The sequence below is a fragment of the Petromyzon marinus genome, unplaced genomic scaffold (genome assembly GCF_048934315.1).
Source record: "Petromyzon marinus isolate PM22_M1 ecotype Great Lakes invasive population unplaced genomic scaffold, UKy_Petmar_22M1.pri1.0 PM_G_Scaffold_56, whole genome shotgun sequence".
NCBI classification, from domain to species: Eukaryota; Metazoa; Chordata; class Hyperoartia; order Petromyzontiformes; family Petromyzontidae; genus Petromyzon; species Petromyzon marinus.
The window spans coordinates 290288-307994 of NW_027423009.1; the positions used below are offsets into that span (position 1 = coordinate 290288).

The following is a 17707-nucleotide window of genomic DNA, read 5'->3' on the forward strand; positions in this document are numbered from 1 at the left end:
ATCCCGGAGTCTGTTGAATGATCTTAAGGATGTGTGGAATCCCTCCCCGTAGAGGCGGTTAAATTTCGATTTAAAGCTTTCGTGACTGCAATGATTCATCTTCTTTCGGTAAAGTCACGTAGAATGAGAATAAAATAATAAATTGATAAAATAAAATAACACAAGCTAATCATTCAGCCATTTCAATGCTAAATTATATGCTAATTCCTTTGTCAAGGCGCTTTGTTCCTCTCACACAGCTTAAAGGCCGTGATCTGAACGTGGCTCTTTCACTCCAGCGCTGTCCTACCAGACAGTCTCGTCCCTTCACCTGATGAAGGCCGCTTGTGTTGTGGCCGAAACGTTGTGAGAATATTATTGTGTTATTTTATTTTATCAATTTATTATTTTATTCTCATTCTACGTGACTTTACCGAAAGAACCAAAGAAAGCGAATTAATTATTGGATAATAATTCACTGATGTATCTGGTGGCCTGGTCTTGATTGGAGTGAGCGCGAGGACCGCTAACTTTAGCTTATTCTTGTTATTGCATTTTAAATTTGAACCGTTGTTTTAATGACAAAGGAAAAAATATATATATGGTTTAACCCGTGGGCGTCCTCGTTTCTGGCTTGCGGAGGGCTTCCCTCTGCGTGACCTCCCTTAGGGCACATCAAACTCTTGTTCATCTGGAGATCTTCGCAGATAGCTGCTAACATCCTCGCCTCGAGAGTTTTATTATTTCTTTATTTTTTAATGGTCTGTTTATGATCGACATCTGGTTTTTCGTGTGCCTGGCTTACGAGTTTTATTGATTATTTTTTTTGTTTGTTAAAAAAAATATTATATATAACGCAAATATTATTTTTTGATTTAAAGCTTTCGTGACTGCAGTAATTCATATTCTTAGTTTTTTCGGTAAAGTCACGTTGAAGAGAAACAACAAAATAATAAAATATAGACTGTGTGGCGGATTAATTCGAATTTAATAACCACACAAAACATCACAATCAGTGAGTACGCTTGGCATTGCAGCTGTCATTCTCTCAATGCAAGGCTAGCACGAAGAAAGGTGCTGCTGAATCTAACACAGACTGTTGTAGTTTCACAGTAGTGGCTGGCATTGCTGTGTAAATCCAATCGAATAACTTGCAGTGACATTTGTATATGTGTATTATAATTGATCCCTGGCACACAATGGCATACTCATTTCCAATGACATCAGGGGAGATTTTTAACGTCTGCTACGAAGGAGAGGGTGTGCGTGTCTTTGTGGTTTACGCAGCAGCAGTAATACCCAGGGCAGGACACCAGAGCTGAACTGTAAGCAGTGAGTGATGAACCCGCTATCGCTGGCCCGCTTCACGCATGCACGATTGTGGAAAAAATATCTATGGTGATTCGTGGTCGACTAAGTTGCCCCCTTTGACTTTGATGTCATCTCAGAGCGCTTTACACGTGATGAGCCACTCACATCTTGCATTTCTCATCTCAATGCATTTGAAAGGGGGCACCCCCCTCCTCCCAATGGCAGCTATCATTGTGCAGTAAAAATACACTTGGTAGTTGGCCAGGAAGCGGGCATTAGTCTGGCAACAATATAGTGGATGTAGGGTTACATGGTGAATGTATGACCGCATTGTTACGTGGTCTCACCCAGAAACCAATTATGGAGAACATTTCTATCGCCGAATGTACATGTGGGGTTTGCATTGTCTGTGTGTTTGTGCGGGTGGCAGAGCTGGAACATCTTTGCCTCGTAACTAGAGGGATCTGGGTTCGATTCCCAACTTGGGCCACTTTCTCTGTGCGGAGTTTGTTCTCTCCCCCTAGTTCTGGGTGGGCTCTGCAGCTTTCTCCCCATAACTGAACCCACATAAGCAATGCAAATCACTCAATTGGGATCGCAAACAACAGTCATTTTTATATTCTTAGTCCTTTCGGTAAAGTCACGTTGAAGGGAAACAACAACAAAATAATAAAATATATATTAAACAATAAAAATTCTCACGACGTTTCGACCATAACACAAACGGTCGTCTTCAGGTGTGTTGGTTTGCATAAATGTATTTTTAAACGGTGCATTTATTTATTTATAAAAAAAAACGTTAGCGCCACGCGCAGCGATTTGGCAGTTTATTTAGGACTAGTCCATCTATGTTCTGAAAAGAGGAGGGGGGAGACGATTTTTTTATTGTTTTATATATATTTTATTATTTTTTGTTGTTTCCCTTCAACGTGACTTTACCGAAAGAACTAAGAATATGAATTACTGCAGTCACGAAAGCTTTAAATCAAAACAGTCATTTTGTTCCCGATTACTAACAAAACTTGGCAGGACCCTGCTGAAAAAAGGTCTTGAGACTCAGTGATGCTTATCCTGCGTAAACAATAATAATAAAAATAAATACACACAGGACACACGCAGCTGGTGGTGGTGCTGGTGGTGGTGCTGGCGGTGGTGCTGGTGGTGGTGCTGGTGGTGGTGCTGGCGGTGGTGCTGGCGGTGGTGCTGGTGGTGGTGCTGGCGGTGGTGCTGGCGGTGGTGCTGGTGGCGGTGCTGGTGGTGGTGCTGGTGGCGGTGCTGGTGGTGGTGCTGGTGGTGGTGCTGGTGGCCGTGGTCCAGAGGCAGTGGTGCTTCAATTTGGTGATGCGCTTCTCCTCCTCGAGACGTTTCACTTCCATGAAATGCTTTAACTGATCGAGGCGCTTCTCCATGAGGTGGTTCACATCTTTGAGGTGCTTTTCCACTAAGCGCTTCACTTCCTCGAGCCGCTCCTCTGCAAGCCGCTTCTCCTCTGCAAGCTGCTTCTCCTCTGCAAGGTGCTTCTCCTCTGCAAGGTGCTTCTCCTCTGCAAGGTGCTTCTCCTCTGCAAGGTGCTTCTCCTCTGCAAGGTGCTTCTCCTCTGCAAGGTGCTTCTCCTCTGCAAGGTGCTTCTCTTCCTCGAGACGCTTCACCTCGCCGAGGTTATTCACCTCCCGAATGCTCCTCTGGTTCTTGGGGCGCCTACACTTGAGCTGCTTCTATTCGTACATATGCGCAACGATAAGCACAGGAACATTCAGACATGCACACACATGCACAAAATCATACTCACACGCAATCAAACATGCATTTCCACCCATACACAAATGCATACTCACACACCTATGCATGGACGCAAACATGCATATTGACTCATGCAAATATGCTGAGCACACACATACATATACACAATCACCCGATGTTAAAACAAACCTTTACCAATCAGTACTTTTGAACACAGAATTAATGTAGCCCTAACCCCTAATTCACCTAAACCCTACAAACTAATGATACATGTTACACCCTCATATATTCCCACAGACACCTATCGACCCCACAGACCTCATGAACCCCATTGAGGCCTTGATCAACTGCGATAATTTAATGGCGATTGTTATCAACATTCATCACGGGCAATAGGTGCCAGAGAATGTTCCATTGTAAGGATCTAGCTGCCCATAAGCTAGAAAAATCTAAAAGCAGCGCTCATAGTGGGCAACTGGAATAGCACCTTCCAATGAGCTCACAGACTGAGGTCGCGTCACTGCCTGAAAAAAAGGCCAATTTATGTGCATGCACAAGTGGAATATGGCATGACATGGTGGCAAGATGGGGTGATGTCAGGAGATGATGTGGTGGTATTTAGATGTGATGTGTTGGAATGTTATGGAGAGATGGTGTCATGTGATGGTGTAGACACATGGTGAGGTTCTATGATGGGTTATTGACTAGATGTTGGGGTGGTATGATGGGAAAGGTGGTGTGGAGAAATGGCTTGATGTGATGTGTAGTCATGTTGTAGTTTGATCGTGTGGTGGCATGGTGTGCTATCATGTAGAGACGGTGTCTTTGACCCTCACCGATCACATACACACCTTTTGGTCGCCATTGTTGTCACCTTGGTTCGGGAAAGGGTCAACTCTGTCCATAATGTCCCCCCACGTAGTCGTTTGGAGCTGCGACTTCCGGGCTACGGAGCACAGACATTTCATTCAAAGGATGAGTAATGGATTAGAGAACGAAGCACATGGAGATTTCACAGAACTCATTCTGAGATCCCTCTAGTTACCTCTTATCACACTACAGGCCCTGCTATTGAGAAATATTCATCACATGGCATTAACACTTTACATGTCATATTGTTGTGAGCATGTTGAGATCATTCATTCCATAAACTTGAGACCCTAATATAATTATAGGTTGCTGAAACCCAGAGCTTAATCAACATTCTCTGCCATGCTGGATCAGTGTCTAATCCCTTACCCACCAAGCCAGTTCTACTGAATGTCATTATTAGGGAGTTCTCCTCTGCATTTCGTAGTAATTTGTGAAAAGTAAGTTTATAGCTCATCAGAATCCTCCAGAATATATAAATATTCTGATTCTAACTATTTTATGTAGGTATATGTAACTTACTCTCATAGTGCTCCAAGATATCAGCCCACTTAAGTTGTCTGTCCATGGTGTCGGTGTTGTGTCTGTTTGATGGTGGTGGCCTGGAGGGGTTGGAACAAGGATCAAATTTATCAACTCAACGAATCACTCATCCTCTCAATGATTACCATTTCCCACTCACAGTACCAGTTCACTCGCTCTTGTGCATGTTGATTTACAAGCCCCTTCATTTACTTGCTTACTGCCAACTCACTCACTTGTGCACCCGCTCACTCACTCATTCACTGACCCACTCACACATGTTTATTCCAATCCACTATTCCATTGAACATAATCGTCAGACTTAACCATGTTCATGTAGAACCCATTTGTATTAATCCACTGGCTGATAAAGGCCTCTCAATGCCTCATGGATGATGAGGGTTATGTAACCATACTTTAAAACGCTGGTCAGTGTGGGTTGGTGAAGGTCGGGGAGACTGCAAAAGAAAATATATTTCTACACTGCCCTCCAATGCTCACAATGGCTATTACACCATTTATAGCACGTGGTGGCCACCCAATGCTAGGACATCCAATCACTCCCCAAGCTAGACCCTGCTTAGCTTCTGAGACCTGATGAAATCAGGAGCATAACGGGTACTCTATTCATAGGTCAACCAATCATAGTTCATAGTTTATAGTTCATTTATTTGGTATAGCCCTGTGAGCCATTCGGCTCTTGAATCGGGTGCAACCGCAACAAACAAAAAACATGAACAAGAAAACATCTTAAAGTGATTATGTGACTGTGCAAACAGAAAATACAGGAAAAAATATCAAAATATTCCTGAAATAGCACCGTACACCAACGCTGTGTGCAATCGAATAACCTGAGCAATATCCCTCGCCCAAACATCAAAATACTATTACTCAAGCATAACCCGAACACCTGATAGGCAACCCTAACCCGTCATACCGAACACTAACCCTTAATACACAAACCCTAATACACAACCGTAACTCTAACTCCTAAACCGTAACTGTATCACACTTGCCCGTATGGCAAACTCCAACCTCTAATTATAACTGTGAACTCTAACCCTTCACTCTATAAAGAAGACCTGTACCACCGCCGTCGCCTTGCTCTGCAGATGCACACGGACACAACGCACACACACATACACGGGGAAAGGTGATGCAAAAGTATACTGCACTGCAAGCAAGAACTAAAATTATTCGTATATTTGGTATTTTTTACCATTTGTTAGAAAGTAATGCTATCACCAAGGTGCACAAGACACGTGAAGGGATGGCAGCCAATGGTCAAGGATTGGAAAGCATCCTAGAGATGTTCAGAGATGGAGTGATTAAATCAGCTCGCGTACAGGTGCTCGGTGGATTTGTACGTTACGGGACCACGAGCGAGTTACGGGACCATGAGCGATTGCAATAGTTTGGCGAGGCCCTCAGCAGTGTGTTTGTATTAAATCTTTGCATATCCACAATTAGTCACAATGCAGCAATAAATTGGCCAAACAAAATCGTTTGGATGATTGTCTCAATTCTTGGCAACCGGAAACAGCAAACATTGTATAAAGGTGCCAGGTTTTTTGTGCCAGCTAAAAGGGTAAAAACCTATTACTATGTCATGTTACTGGCAAAGGAGGTCTCATGATGTAAAGGCTTACCCCGAGCTCTCAATACTCTGATGGTGCGCTGTTTTTGAGTTGTACGCCTTATGGTGTCATCTGGTCCAACACCAGTGGAGACTAGGCTCTAAGAAAAGCCGTCTCGGCTGTGGACCAATCAAATTCAAGGACAGTGCCAATATTATTATCAGAGTTGTCTCTTTTTTGTTTGCATTTTGACTGCTTGTGTTGTGGTCATTGCAAACATGATGCCTTGAATAAAGGTGTCACTTTTTGTGCCAGCCAAAAGGGTAAAAACCTATTACTATATCTTGTTACTGGCAAAGGTCTCATGATGTAAAGGCTTACCCCGAGTTCTCAATACTCCCTGATGGTGCGCTGTTTTTGAGTTGTACGCCTTATGGTGTCATCTGGTCCAACACCAGTGGAGACTAGGCTATAAGAAAAGCCGTCTCGGCTGTGGACCAATCAAATTCAAGGACAGTGCCAATATCATTATCAGAGTTGTTTCTTTTTGTTTGCATTTTTGACTGCTTGTGTTGTGGTTATTGCAAACATGATCCCTTGTATAAAGGTGTCAGATTTTTTGTGCCAGCTAAAAGGGTAAAAACCTATTACTATTGGTAAGTTAACTTATTATCGGACAAAAAGCAATATTTGACAATAAGTGAATGGGGGTTCAAAGCAAGTTGCTCAATGGTGAAAGTGTATGCAACTAAGAGAGGCCGCTCTCTCTACTTAGTGTTCACTCAAGTGGTACTCGTGTGATTGTTTCATTGATCCCAGGGGGATGACAAACTAAGTCTAGCGTCAACTGGAAAATTAAGTCACGACTTTCCATTTTGAATTGAGTGACCTATCACACAGTACCCTCCTCCCTGGCTGGATGCTCCATTATTAGGTATCGTTATTACTGAACACCCATGCCTGTTCTTATTTGGAAAAGGTCAATTGCAGCTCTAATGCTAAATTATAAACATGATGATAGCAGCAAGGCTTTGATATGCCAAGTAGGAAGGATTGCCGCCTGGTACTGTTGTTCATCTTGGATTGAACCTGTTCATGTTTTAATTTAAAACTGCTACAGTTTAAAATCATTGTAATTCCAATTTAAAGCCCCTGATAATCCTCATGCCTTTCTTACATGTAAGGGTCTCCAAGACAAAATAAATATCAATTGGACGTTCTAACTTCTGATGCTATTTCATTGAAAAGTTACGTTAACTTATAATACGTTTTAAATATAAAAAGTTACCACTATTGAAATACAGCAATGTATGCCAAAATCCAACATGGTGGATAATTCAATCATCATCATATGTGAGACACCCAGCTGAACTTAAAACCCAGTGTACACCCAGTATTTTGTTTACTTTTATGTATGGGTATTTAAGTGTTACCTGCTGGTATAGGCAAAGTTTATCCCTGTACTCAGATTTCTTCTCACAAACAAACCTACAAGATGAGGAAATGGCCAAACATAAAATGTCTTAAATTTTGATTTAAAGCTTTCGTGACTGCAGTAATTCATATTCTTAGTTTTTTCGGTAAAGTCACGTTGAAGAGAAACAACAGAATAACAAAATATATATAAAACAATAAAAAATTCTGACGACGTTTCGACCATAACTCAAACGGTCATCATCAGGTGTGTCGGTTTGCATAAATTTATTTTTAAAACGGCAGTTTGCCCAGGACTAGTCCATCTATTTTTTTTTGAAAAGAGGAGGGGGGAGACGAAATTTTTTTTTTATGTATGCTGTCTGAAAGCCACTGTAAGCGTGAACAATCAATCAAGAACTGAAATGATTTATCAAATCTTTCCAATGATTGCTAAGATAGAATCCATCTTCTCGGTTGAAATTGTCTCTGTGCTTGTATATGTGGATAGCCTCATGAACGAATCTCTCATGGAAGCCAGATGGCTTACAAAGAACCTCCGTCTTGGAAAAGTCAATGGCATGTGAGCCTACTGAATTAGAACAATGATCTGCTACGGCCGAGGTGTTGGTCCTACCGTGTTTAAGGTCTGCTTTATGTTCACGAATGCGGTCCGAGATATGGCGTTTGGTTTCTCCAATGTAACTACTACCACAGAGGCAACTTAGTTTGTAGACACCAGGGTATTGTATGTCCGGAATCACATCTTTTACAGACGGAACCAGATCACGGATTTTATGTAATGTGTTGAAACGGACCTGGATCTTGTGTTTATTCAAGATTTTGGAGATCTTTTTTTTTGTGATCCCAGCAATGTAGGGTAAAGTGATGGTTTTGAAAGGCTCCTCAAGAGGGTTCTTCTTCATGGTTTGAATGATAGCTTTGCGGATTGTATAGTCGGAGTAACCATTAGCCCTAAGAGCTTGGTGTACGTGCTTGAGTTCACTGCTTATGTGTTCCTGGTCGGATATGCATTGGGCTCTATGATACAGAGTCTTGATGAGAGAATTCTTCTGTGATGGATGGTGGTGGGAATCCGGTTTCAGATAAGCATCCGTATGGGTAGCTTTCCTGTAGACAAAGTGGCTCATTGAACCATCAGGTCTCTTTTTAATTAGGACATCCAAAAAAGGTATCTTGCCATCTATTTCGACTTCCATGGTAAATCTGATGGCTGGGTGTATGGAATTGATGTGGTCGAAGAATTAGTCTAGAGCAGGCCGGCCATGTGGCTGCCATCCAGACTGCCACTCTGCGCCCAACCTTATGGAAGAGGTACGTGGATGACACTTTTGTCATCTGGCCACATGGCCGGCCTGCTCTAGACCAATTCTTCGACCACATCAATTCCATACACCCAGCCATCAGATTTACCATGGAAGTCGAAATAGATGGCAAGATACCTTTTTTGGATGTCCTAATTAAAAAGAGACCTGATGGTTCAATGAGCCACTCTGTCTACAGGAAAGCTACCCATACGGATGCTTATCTGAAACCGGATTCCCACCACCATCCATCACAGAAGAATTCTCTCATCAAGACTCTGTATCATTGAGCCCAATGCATATCCGACCAGGAACACATAAGCAGTGAACTCAAGCACGTACACCAAGCTCTTAGGGCTAATGGTTACTCCGACTATACAATCCGCAAAGCTATCACTCAAACCATGAAGAAGAACCCTCTTGAGGAGCCTTTCAAAACCATCACTTTACCCTACATTGCTGGGATCACAAAAAAAAAGATCTCCAAAATCTTGAATAAACACAAGATCCAGGTCCGTTTCAACACATTACATAAAATCCGTGATCTGGTTCCGTCTGTAAAAGATGTGATTCCGGACATACAATACCCTGGTGTCTACAAACTAAGTTGCCTCTGTGGTAGTAGTTACATTGGAGAAACCAAACGCCATATCTCGGACCGCATTCGTGAACATAAAGCAGACCTTAAACACGGTAGGACCAACACCTCGGCCGTAGCAGATCATTGTTCTAATTCAGTAGGCTCACATGCCATTGACTTTTCCAAGACGGAGGTTCTTTGTAAGCCATCTGGCTTCCATGAGAGATTCGTTCATGAGGCTATCCACATATACAAGCACAGAGACAATTTCAACCGAGAAGATGGATTCTATCTTAGCAATCATTGGAAAGATTTGATAAATCATTTCAGTTCTTGATTGATTGTTCACGCTTACAGTGGCTTTCAGACAGCATAAAAAAAAAATTTCGTCTCCCCCCTCCTCTTTTAAAAAAAAAAATAGATGGACTAGTCCTGGGCAAACTGCCAATCGCTGCGCGTGACGCAAACTTTTTTTTTTATAAATAAATAAATATGCCGTTTTAAAAATAAATTTATGCAAACCGACACACCTGATGATGACCGTTTGAGTTATGGTCGAAACGTCGTGAGAATTTTTTATTGTTTTATATATATTTTGTTATTCTGTTGTTTCTCTTCAACGTGACTTTACCGAAAAAACTAAGAATATAAAATGTCTTCTTGAGATCTTGAGACTCGGTGAGACTTGTTTAGATAAATGAAGTGTTATACTGGTAGGAACGAAGTTGTAAACTGAGTGTACCAGCCTGCAATAGATTAATGTGTCCGTCCGTCCCCTTTCAATACTTTAACGAAGTGAAATCTCGTGCTGTTGGGTGTAACAAAAAATTCCAATGTTCCTACCAGCCCACCCTGCAAGGACCTGTTTGCTATAACTTGAATAATATACTTTTGAGTGTATTAGGGTACATGTATTATCATTGTCGTTACTATATAATGCACCTAAACTGACTTAACAATGTATTTGCATGAGATTTTGCAAAGGAGCAAAACATTTCTACACCATATATTTATTTTATTACAGGCGTAGTAACATCACGGATGTCACTGTGTGGTGCCGGCCCTAGCGAGGCACGGCGTGCGATGCATCGTCATCGCGAACACCCCGTAGGTGGGTGTAGTACCAGCCCTAGGGGGGCACGGCGTGTGATGCATCGTCATCGCGAACACCCCGTAGGTGGGTGTAGTACCAGCCCTAGGGGGGCTAGGTGAGCGCTGGAATAGCGCAGTAGCACCACACGTGGCGCGCAGTGCTGACTCCTACAGGAGGGAGTGTGGGAGTGTCAGCCATGGGATGAGGTTACCCTCGGCCATGGCACTCTGGTTGACCCCGGAAGGCACGTGGCGGGTAAGATCTACACAGGGGCCTCAGGAGGGGGCTTGGGGGTGGTCACGTGTCAGGGTAAGCTCCTAGGGAAGGGCCGAGAAACAACAAGAGGTTTCTCGAAGGTGGTCTTGGCCAGCCGCGACCCAGCAGCATATAAACTGGGTCCGCACAGGGACCGAGGTTCAGCGTTGCTACCGTCATCTGAAGATCTACGTCCAAGAAGAAGTCACCAACACGTGGACGAGGACCCCAGCTATGGAGGGTCCTGTCCGTTGTAGCTACTCCCGGTAACTAGCGTAGTTAGCCTGGTGGTCCACCACCATAGGTTATCTGGTAAAGGGACAGTAACCCCTTGTGTTATGTGTTGGTGTTAATAAATATGTTGCCTCCACGAAGAATATCTGCGACTCAGTTGAATCCACTACACAGGTATTACAAACTGAAAAGGCTCGGTAATAACTAAAAAACGCAATACATTGTATACACTCGAATGTAGCTGTATAATACTCAGGGAAAGGCTGGTAGAATGGTGCTCGAGAAATTATGTAAAATTAAAGCCGTACAAACAATTGCTATTAGGTTAACTGTCTAGAGTATCGGTCATTTTGTAATGACATTAATGTTTTTTTTGTTACAGGCAGCGTAGAGAATTATGAAAATCTGGTTGCATGCAGGAGTCCTTGATGTGAATGACAATAACTTAGAGAGAAAGTATCACAATAGTCAACCCCCCTCACATGTTGTTATAGGCTGCAGTAACGACGACAGGGTGGGCAGCAGTTAGCAGTTTTGGCAAAAACCCAATGTTGTAATGTCTATGCTCTTCCATCTTTGCTCCATGCTTCCACCAGCCGACACTGAGCAGCAAGGTGCAAGGTTAAACAAAAACTCGGTGACCCGCAGTGTCAGAAGGCCCTCGTCCAGCAGTGTATTAAATTAGGGCTGTACACGTTTATCCTATCATTACATAACAGCCTTTACCTGTCCCACCGTATTTTCATCTTGACATTTAATCGTAAGAATGCGACTTGCTTACATTATCACAATACTATAGAAAAAAATATATATGTATTGCTGTGTTTAAAAGTTCATCCAGTTCCTTCTGACACATGCATTATATGGTGCCTCTAGGCGAGTTTAATTTCAAGCATAAAGTGTTATTTTAGTTACTGTTCAGGCATACGGCTCATCTGATCAACAACAAATGAGTCAACACCGATATAAACAAACCTGTTCACTGTATATTGGAATAAAGATTATGTGGCTGGTATTTTACAACAACTTTGTAGCGTGGTTATTTGCATGCAAAGCAACTATGCCTCACATTTAAATATTGACAGTCTCAAGCTAAGCAAAGTTACATCAGGAATAAAAAAAAAACTACATAGTATCTTTAACAACAAGCATGACAATGTTGCAGTACCAAAAACAGACTTATCACAGAGAAAATGTATAGTTAGACCAGTGGTTCTTAACCTTGTTGGAGGTACCGAACCCCACCAGTTTCATATGCGCATTCACCGAACCCCTCTTTAGTGAAAAATAAAATGTGATTTTTTTCAAATTCAAGACATAGATATGTTTTTTACTGGTACACAAAATGAGCCGTGCATGAACATTACCTTGTTCAAAGAATAAAACCAACACAATGCATAAACTCACAACAAATTACATACCTGGAAATCAATGTGACTTCTGCTGTTGCCTTTGAGAGATCAGTTCAGATATGCGTGGCTTCACCTTGGCAAGTGCCACTCTCATGTCATTTTCACAGCAAAGTCTGTTCCTTTTCTTCGTTTTTATGTCCAGCATCCTCGAAAAGGATTGCTCACAAAGATATGTTGTAACAAATGGTATAAAAAAATCCAGGGCTTTCTTAGCAATAACTGGATACTTGTTCATTTGTCGACACCAAAACGTTGAGAGCGTTGTTGTTCTGAAGAGTTGCTGTTGAACCTGGCTCTGCTGAATTTCAATGATTTCGTCGAGGAATTCATCATTGACATCTGCTGTTTCAACAGCAAACGTGAACGGCTGTCTCACCCATGCTGGATATGACTCTCTTGTAGGGAAATATCTGTCGAGAGACTTTGCAAGCTCATCTAAGTGCGTGGCAATTGTTTGCTTCAGTTCCGTGGATACAGAAATATCTCCGATTCCAGACACATCTTCGATCTTACTTGCACAGTCGTCCAGAAGCGGGAAGTTTGCGAAGTTATTGTTCTCTGTTCGTCGTTTCCATAACGGTAGCTTTTTTTGAAAAGCCTTCAGGTGTTCTTCCGCTTCCATGATATTGACTCCACCACCCTGCATCTGCTGATTGAGATGATTGAGAGCTGCGAATATATCAGCCATGTACGCTAAAATGAGAATGAACTCAGGGTTTTTGAAGCAATCTGTATGGCAGTGTTGGTGCTCTTGCAAAAACAGGGCTAATTCCACACGCATGGCAAAAACACGATTCAGCACCTGTCCCCGGGATAACCACCGAATATTAGAATGGAGCAGAAGTACCTCAAATTCAGAGCCCATTTCTTTACACAGCTCACTGAAGATGCGGTGCCTCAGAGCACTTTTTCGCACATAGTTCACACATTCCACCACAGTTTTTAATACTTCTGCCATTTTTGGAGGTAAGGTTTTTGTTGCCAACGCATGCCTGTGCAGAATACAATGCGTCACAATGATGTGTGGTGCATCGGCCTTTACTAGCGCACCAAAACCAGACTTTCTTCCCAGCATGACTGGAGCTCCGTCCGTACAAACTGCAGAAACCATATCCCATGAAAGATTGTTGTCTCTGAAGAAGTCATCCACAAGCTTCTTCACATCGGCTGCCTTCGTTGTTGTTGTAAGAGGCTTACAAAATAAAAACTCTTCTTTTATCATGTCGTCTTTCACATAGCGTACAAAAACAGCAAGCTGGCTTAGATCAGAAACGTCTGTGGTTTCGTCGAGTTGAAGGCTGAATTTTGCCGGGCTTGAAATCAGATCCGCGACTACTTGAGCCAAGATGTCTTTACTCATGTCTTCTATTCTGTCACTGACGGTGTCATTTGAAAGGGGAATTTGGGATAATTTACCTTCGGCCGCTGTTCCGAGTATCAGATTCGCCATCTTTAATGCAGCTGGTTTCACAAGTGTTTCACCAATGGTGTGTGGCTTGCCCTGCTTTGCGATCAGGTAAGCAACTTCGTACGATGCTGTCAGGATCGGTTTGTTAACAGGTACAAATCCAAGAGCAGGCAGAGTGGCCCTTTCATCGAATCTGGCTCTCTTCACCCTGAATTCAGCAAGTGTTGTGTTCTTGTATTCCCCCGTCTCCATGCAGCTTCAAGAAGTGTTCCTTTAGTTTTGCCGGTGCAAGACTAGAGTTGCTCAACTTGGCGTTGCAAATCATGCAGATAGGACGCTCACTCCCATCACGTTCCGTGATACATGAGAATCCATGTTGTACATATTCGTCCGACCACTTTCTTCTTTTGCCCGACATAGTTAGTATGGATAAAATATTAAAGAAATCACACGACGTACGACAACAGTCACACGTTGACTACTGAGTACGCACTAAATTCCCCGCAGCGCTGATTGGCCAAGCAGTGTAGCATGATCATCTGCAGCCAGTGATGGCCAAGCGGGCCGTGTGTGTCATCACAAATTTACACAATAATTCAAGTGTGTCCGGACCTCCGTGGCGGGGGCTCTGCCGAACCCCTGAGATCGACTCACCGAACCCCTGGGGTTCGATCGAACCCAGGTTAAGAACCACTGAGTTAGACAATTAGTATTCACATTTGATATATACTTAGCAAAGAGAACCAGTGGACGTTTTTAATGACACACAACCAACGCTGAATGTAAAGAATAACAATTACTAAATACACAAGCCCCCTTTCAGTTAAAATCGTTCAAATCAAACCACGCTACATCAAAGCACGGACCGGCGCTGCCCCCGGCCGGGGCTCGTCCCAGGGCGGCCGGCCGGCAGGGGCTAGGAAAGAGGGGTAAAGCCTCCGGCCTAATCACCAACTCACCGGACACCTGCGGCCCAGCACGTTGAAGATGATCTCATTCTCGAGCGGGGTGAGCACGGCCGGAGCCGGCACACGGCTGCTGCCGCTTTTGCTGCCTTCCCGGCTGCGTAGGCATCGTCGTCAAGAGCATGGGCCCGCGTCGGCCGTGCGGGCACACGGCCTCTCGGCGGAGTCTGAAGCCGCCTCGGGAGCCGCGTCCCAGCGCCGTCACCGCCGGGCAAAACTTCAATGACGTCACACACCCAGGGGGAGGAGGGGGGAGGGGTCAGACACTTGTGTGACGATTTGAATTCGAAAGGGCAATATTTAACAATTTTAAATTAAACAGCGTGGTGTTTACACCATTGGAAACCTCATTTGCCAGTAACAAAATATGATAGTTGTTTTTTTACCCTTTAATCTGGCAACAAAACACCGATATATCGGTGTGGTGTTTCTCTGTCGTGTTGCATTTCTCTCAATTAGTTCATTTAGAATTGTGACAATGTTGATTTCTGTATACTACACTGCTTTGAGTAGAGCTGTGGCTACGACTCCAGAGGACATGAGCTCGATTCCCAGCGACGGCTTAACGTCAGTGGCGAGTGACATCTGAACCGATACAGGCTCCTCTCTATCAACCCGCAATGTGCCTGTGTGTACCAGTGTAACTTCCAATTAAATGCTCCTATAAAATGACAAATTCCCCAGTACAAACAGAAAATCACAAGAAACAAGTTGTTGACAGTAGAACTCTGAAGCCCATACAAATGAAAAGAAAAAAATAATTGCCAAAAAAAATAAACCGAAAAAGTTATCTATGTTGTGTTAAATAATTGGCAGAGTAAGAAGGCACTACGTTATATTGTCTGTACAAGATCTGCATTCAACCAAATTAATTTTAAATGTCTGTCCTACGGGCAGACTTGTTCACACAATGTGAATGTTGAATTTCCATCACGAGCTCAGGGCTGGTGACAGAGATGGGCACTGATCAACATTTTTTTGAGAAGTGAGGCCAATTGAAATGTATGTTAACAATGCGGCTATAGCTAAGGGCATTTTCTCCAACATCCCTATAAGGCTGTACAGGGGGGGGATCTTTATTTTGACGAGTGTGACTTGCATCCCACTGGGATTTTTGCACACAGCGTTGGTGTACGGTGTTTTTTCAAGGAAAATTTTGATGTTTTTTTTTCCTGGATTTTCTGTTTGCACAGTCACACAAAGTCACTTTAAGATGTTTTTCTCGTTCGTGTTTTTGTTTTTTTAGTTTGTTGCGGTTGCACCCGATTCAAGAGCCGAATGGCTCACAGGGGGCTATACACCAAATTAATGGAACTGAAACTGAACGAGGGAATCCCGACGCAGGGCTACGTGGCTGCCGCCTCGTGGACGGCCTGAGTATCGCGCGTGAATTCCCTCGCACCGGCAGTCCCCGGCGGCAGCTTCCCCAACAGCCACGAGCCGCGTGCTGAGGTCACTCTGAGCAGAGCAGCGCTCAAGCTGCATTCTGGGCAATGTTGTCGGAGCCCTCAACGCAGCCGGGCAATTTACCTGCAGAACAGAACAGTCCGTTGCAATTATATACACAGAATGTAAACCTTTGACTCGAAACTTTTGTGACCGCAGAAACATTCACATTCTTTTGTTTCTTTCGGTAAAGTCACGTAGATAGAAACTATTAAAGTTTTTTTTCTTCACTTTATTTTTTTTTCTATCTACGTGACTTTACCGAAAGAACCAAATAATAAGAATGTAGTTGAATTAACGCTTAGGAGGCTTTCACGACCAATATCATCCACAACAGAGGTGTTTTTGGGGGTTAGAACGCGTAAATATACAAATGTGTCGTTAAACCCGCCACCACCCGACACAGCCAACCAGTAAGGGTGGTCACGTAAACAGAACGTGGCCAATTCGTGTATAGTACAGCACTAGTGTGTAGTGTGTAGTAGTGTATAGTGTAGTGTATAGTGTAGTGTATATTGTAGTGTATAGTAGTGTATAGTGTAGTGTATAGTAGTGTATAGTGTAGTGTATAGTGTAGTGTATAGAGTAGTGTATAGTGTAGTGTATAGTGTAGTGTATAGTAGTGTATAGTGTAGTGTATAGTGTAGTGTCTAGTGTAGTGTATAGTGTATTGCATAGTAGTGTATAATGTAATGCATAGTAGTATAGTGCATAGTGTAGTGTATAGTAGTGTATAATGTAGTGTATAGTGCAGTGTATAGTGTAGTGTATAGTGTAGTATACTAGTACAGCACACCGGTGTGTTGGAGAGCCAAGCCACAACATTTACAGTCTGAGTACCGTGACGTTTCGCCAGTAATTACAATTAGCTTCATCAGGCGACATCCAGATTTGGTGAAATATGCCAATTTTATTTTTGAGTCCACACACCAAGGCTATTTATTCAGTCAACAGAGGAGCTGCGCAGTGAGCTGCTGCCAAAAGCATTCAGGTTCATCAGACCATTGCCTTGACACCAGTGTTGACTTGGTCGCTGTCAATAAGTATGATGGCAAGTCTTAATATGACTGCTGCTTGCACTGAAAAAAGTTTAACTTCTTAGTTTTCAAAACATAGGCGATGTGTGCGTCTTTTTTTGTCACCGTAAATCTAATATTGCATCTGTTCTCCCACAACAGAATTGTCTGGGCAAACGATTAGCAGCATGTGCCATTACCGGCAAATTGGACAGAGATTGATTCATCTGTCATCGCCTTTCCGAAAATGTCCATCGAGCAACGTGCAACGCAGCTATGGTCAGCACTCCACGCTATTTGTGGTTCCCCACCACTTATGTCATCCACCCGTGGTGCACTGTGTCTACCACGGGGTCAAACCGAGTGCTGGTCAGTCATCATTCGCCTCCTGCGGTCACGATGTTCACACGAATCCTCATCAGAGCACATCGTAAGGTCCAGCAGCTGCTGTAGTTAAAGTAGCTCTGACCATCGTGCTCATCTCTGACCTCTTGTGCAGTTCATTACGAATGTATCAACTAAGGTAATACCGATCGCATTTAGACTCGCATCTGCCGCTGT

The 17707-nt window shown here is 43.2% G+C and overlaps 1 long non-coding RNA gene across 1 annotated transcript; it reads right to left on the reverse strand.

Annotated features, from left to right (window-relative positions):
• Nucleotides 1-2924: 2924 nt before the first annotated feature.
• On the reverse strand, nt 2925-4843 carry LOC142918154 (uncharacterized). The gene is made up of 3 exons (XR_012937425.1): nt 4423-4843; nt 3882-3976; nt 2925-3005 (listed from the first exon to the last, which is right to left on the reverse strand). It is a non-coding gene; the product is annotated as an uncharacterized LOC142918154 (long non-coding RNA).
• Between the last annotated feature and the right edge of the window lie 12864 nt (nt 4844-17707).